This window comes from Engraulis encrasicolus, chromosome 6, assembly GCF_034702125.1.
Source record: "Engraulis encrasicolus isolate BLACKSEA-1 chromosome 6, IST_EnEncr_1.0, whole genome shotgun sequence".
In the NCBI taxonomy this organism is placed as follows: Eukaryota; Metazoa; Chordata; class Actinopteri; order Clupeiformes; family Engraulidae; genus Engraulis; species Engraulis encrasicolus.
This window is the reverse complement of record NC_085862.1, coordinates 7424594-7429593: the sequence shown is the minus strand read 5'-3', so window position 1 is coordinate 7429593 and position 5000 is coordinate 7424594. Positions and strand designations below refer to the sequence as shown.

The 5000-nt window shown below is 45.3% G+C and overlaps 1 protein-coding gene across 1 annotated transcript in view; it reads right to left on the bottom strand.

Annotated features, from left to right (window-relative positions):
* The window catches only part of znf644b (zinc finger protein 644b), an 83505-nt gene that overhangs the window by 60697 nt on the left and 17808 nt on the right, over nucleotides 1-5000 (bottom strand). The window contains exon 2 of the mRNA XM_063200370.1: nucleotides 4563-4612. The gene's annotated coding sequence lies outside the window, so the exon portion shown is untranslated. The remainder of the gene's footprint in view (nucleotides 1-4562; nucleotides 4613-5000) is intronic.

Sequence of the window (5000 nt, the reverse complement as noted above, 5' to 3'; positions counted from 1 at the left end):
AAGAAAAAAAAGGACAACAAAACCCTGGCTAGTAGTGAAATGGTCAGTGACGAGGGAAAACCAGCAAAAAAGCAAAACAGTTATAATGTATGAATACACAGGAGGTTCAGGGTTAGCCTGATTATCATCGACTTTCAAATCTATTCGAGACTTGGTCTGACCAAGAGCATAACAATTAACATTTCCCAAACAGCATTTTCCAAATGGCCTCCCTTGATTTGCTAATGACTGTTTACTTCCCAACAAAGTGGGAGGAGTTCCCGTATTTGCCTGACTGGTAGCAACGCTGAAGCTGTTGCGTCACTAGGAGGTCACGGCCTGGCTAGTGTAGGGTAACCTCTTACCTATTTAGACAGGAGTTGGTGAAGAAAAGTCGCAGGCCCCAGCCACACACTACCTCACACACACCTGGAAGGCAGGTGAGGACAGACGTGCACGCAGACACACACACACACACACACACACTAGCGCACACACACACACACACACACACACACACACACACACACACACACACACACACATACGCACACACACGCACACACACACACACACGCACGCGCACACACACACACACACACACACACACACACACACACACACACACACACACACACACACACACACACACACACACACACACACACACACACCTGGAGGCAGGTGAGGACAGGACACCCACAGTACTGCAGCTGAGCTCCTAATGACAGAGCTAATGCCAGAGCAGAGAAATGAGAGCTAATGAGGAACAGGGGAACAGGGGACGGGGTGTGTGTGTGTGTGTGTGTGTGTGCGCTTGTGCGTGTGCGTACGTGTGTGTTTGAGCATGTGTATGTGTGCCTGAGCGCGCCGCGCACGTGCATGTGTGTGTGTGTGTGTGCGTAGTGTGTGTGTGTGTGCGTGTGTGTGTGTGCATGCGTATGTGTGTACACTTTACACTGATTAACTGCTGAATGTCACACATGCTAATGCAAAGCTTAAAGAACACTCCTACACCTATTAGCAACATTTAACACATCCAAGATGGCCGCTTTGTCTTGGCATGCTTCGGGAAATTACAGACAGAATGTCTGATAAAGAATGTGTGGCTTCTTTAATTGTGCTATTTTAAGGTCCAGTGAGTAACTCGAGTGCCGTAGTTCATTTACAAACAGCAGGTTATTTTTTTGCCAATTCAATTAGGTTGCAATTAGAAGGCAATTAGGACCTCAATTTAATCAATTAACCACTTAAGTTAATTAAACGTGTCGAAGTTCACACCTACTAGAATTCTAGAATTGCCCATCCAGCCTTCTGTGGGATATCACTGTCCATATGTATTTCCATACATACTGTATCTACATGTGTTTCCCAAATAATTCCATATTCACATATTTCGCTTCTACATTGTTCAAAAATGCTATATCAACATTCAAAAGGTAAATATATAATTCCAAAATACCAAGTGTAATGCTTTTCAGATTTATATCAAAATGTATGAACTGCAAGCGTTACTGCAGCAGGCCCTGACATATACCGTATACTCTTAGGTTAGGTTTCTTAGCCTCCACCGAGAAGAAATTTGTCTCGGAGTCAGGTAGGTTGCAGCACCAAAACAAAAACATACGTAAGGGGATAGCACCAACACCCAAAACAAGAGTAAAAAATATAGGGTACAGGCTCAGAAACATTGGATGTATGTTTACATATATTTGATAATAAGTGTTTTGACATAATAGCTGTATAGTCGTTACACTACAGGTATGAGTCTGGTAGAAAGAAAGCAGGAACAGTCCGATCCTTCTACCTGCAGACATATGGCAGCTGGGCCGTGGGAGTGACCATGTGACCACTGAGTGTTCCCTCTCTGCCACCCACGGCCAACCAGGCAGCCAGGCTCGGTACAGAAGAGGACAGTACAATACACACACACACACACACACACACACACACACACACACACACACACACACACACACGGTAGGATACTGAGGCTCGGTAGAGAAGAGGACAGTACAATACACACAGACGCACGCACAAACACACACACACACACACACACACACACACACACACACACACACACACACACACACACACACACACACACACACACACACACACACGGTAGGATACTGAGGCTCGGTAAAGAAGAGGACAGTACAATACACACAGACGCACGCACAAACACACACACACACACACACACACACACACACACACACACACACACACACACACACACACACACACACACACACACACACACACACACACGGTAGGATACTGAGGCTCGGTACAGAAGAGGACAGTGCAATACACACAGACGCACACACAAACACACACACACACACACACACACACACACACACACACACACACACGGTAGGATACTGAGGCTCGGTACAGAAGAGGACAGTGCAATACACACACACACAGACACACGCGCACACACACACACACACACACAAGCACGCACGCAAGCACACACACACACACATGGTAGGATACTGAGGCGATGACGCCAATGCGCTGCGCCGTGCCTTTGCTCTGTTCTCAACTCTGTTCAGTACTGATATTCAGACACAGACACGCGCGCACACACACACACACATTTCTTATTCTGGCCCATTTTGCAGAAATTAGAGCAGCGTGAAGGTTGCCAGCGCCTGTGCGCTCCCAAATGTCCTCTGCACCCCTGCGGACACACACACACACACACACACACACACACACACACACACACACACACACACACACACACACACACACACACACACACACACACACACACAATACAAAGAGGACAACTATAGTATCAGTACTCCTTTACCAGGAGAGGAGCTAAGGAGCAAGGGATGTGTGTGAGAGTGTGTCTGTGACAGAGTCTGTGTGTTTGAGTGTGTGTGTGTGTGTGTGTGCGTGTCTGTGTGTCCATATGTGTGCACGCACAAATGTGTGTGTTTGTGCGTGTGTGTGCATTTGTGTGTGCGTCTGTTGTGTATCTACACGGCTTAATATGTGTGTGCCCGTGCGTGCGTGTGTGTGTGTGTGTGTGTACGTATATCCGTATGTGTGCGCGCGTATAATGTGTGTGCGTGTATGCGTGCATGAAGTCGTGTGTCTAGAAGTTGACGCGGTCGAATACACTCTGTGCTGTCACATCCAAGGGGTGTGTGTGTGTGTGTGTGTGTGTGTGTGTGTGTGTGTGTGTGTGTGTGTGTGTGTGTGTGTGTGTGTGTGTGTGTGTGTGTGTGTGTGTGTGTGTGTGTGTGTGTGTGTGTGTGTGTGTAGTGTATGTGTGCCGTCACATCCAAGGGTAGCGAGCGACAGACATACAAGAGCATGTCAACAAACTTCACTCTCTGTTCTGCAGCACTCACAAGAGCAGACACTCGTTCACTCACTCCAACACTCCTTCAGCTTTCACACTGATCCCCAAGATATGGCTGCTGACAAATCTACTCAGTAGATATACTTCCTGTAATATATTTCTGTACATACTGTATATCACGGTTTGTTCTGTAAGACTATAAACACCATTTTCAGTTATTTTTTAGCCTAAATTATTGAAATGTCCTTTCGAAACAAAGATTCGTTTGGAGCACTGCGCCTCGATTGTTGATGCAGACAATAATAATAAGTGGTGTCAACAATAATCTAATCTGCAATGCATCGCACCAATTTAACTATACTGATAAAGTTGTCCGTTTTAGACCTTGATTCAGCATATGCAGAACAGATATTTTTTATCCATTTACACATTAACACGGCATGTGGTTGAAAGAAAAACACCATTGTGACAGGTGCGTTTCAGAAATCTTCACTAAAAACCCAGAAAAAAAGGTTCTTCTCTTTAAGGAGCTAAAACTGATGTAAACAAAATGCAAAAATGTATGTGTTTACAAAAATATCCATATACTTGTCAACAGGGTCTTAATTTTCGCCTAACAGTGTTACCCAACCTTTTTTTCTCCAGTGTACCCCCTAAGCCAGGGGTATTCAATTAAATGTCAACGAGGGCCAGTTTTTCAAATTCCTCCCAGTAAAGGGCAGAACTATACGTATGTATTATGGTTGCCGACTGTCAATGAAAAAAAAATGGGAGGCTTCATTGAAGTGGAGGGTCTGGGGGTCCTGCCCCAGAAAGTTTTGCATTTCTTAAATGTAATTTCCTGCATTTTAACGTCCCGTGTCCCGTTTCAGCACGATAACGGAGCCCATACTTTTATCTCTAAATTCCGAAAAAACAGTTCTCTATTTCAAGGGGCTTGTGGGGGCCAGAACCTTGCTGTCCAAGGGCCGCCTCTAGCCCCAGGGCCGCCACTTGAATAGCTCTGCCCTAAGCCATTTGGTCATATGATGAGCTCCCCCTCAGTAATGCTCTATGTCTGTTCATCTAGTTCAATGTGACTACACTCCATATATTTGTTATTATTACATTTTTCCAAGTACATTTTTACAGTTTTCCCTCCCTGGGGTGGTGCACGTGCCCCTGGCTGGGAAAAACTGGCCTAAAAGATGTGTAATAAATCAGTAATGACAGGAGAGAAATTGGATAATATTAAAGTTATCTCACTCACCACTCTACTCCACAGCATTGGGCCCGTCTGGACGAGTCCTGAAATCCAGCCTGCAAAACACAAATATTGATATTCAGATACAGCAGCACAGCACTCCATAACCTACACACACACAAAAAAGCTTTACAAAATATCTCAACACTGCGGCGAGGTAAGGCCAATACTCCTTGACCAACCACAAGGCCACCGATTGAAAACCCCAATGATTCAGAATAACATGTAAGACTCCCTCATGCTTCTATCAAGGTAAACACGGCATTCAATTCAATTTCCTTTGTGGGACTGAACAAACAGAACCTGCTGCAACCACAAAAGAACCTTCACAGAATGCGGTGAGCCCGAGTTCCAAAGCCCAGGGGCAGAGAGAGAGAAGATTCAATAAGGCTGCTCGGAGGAGAGAAAATAAAATACTACGGACGGACATGTTTGAAATATTCA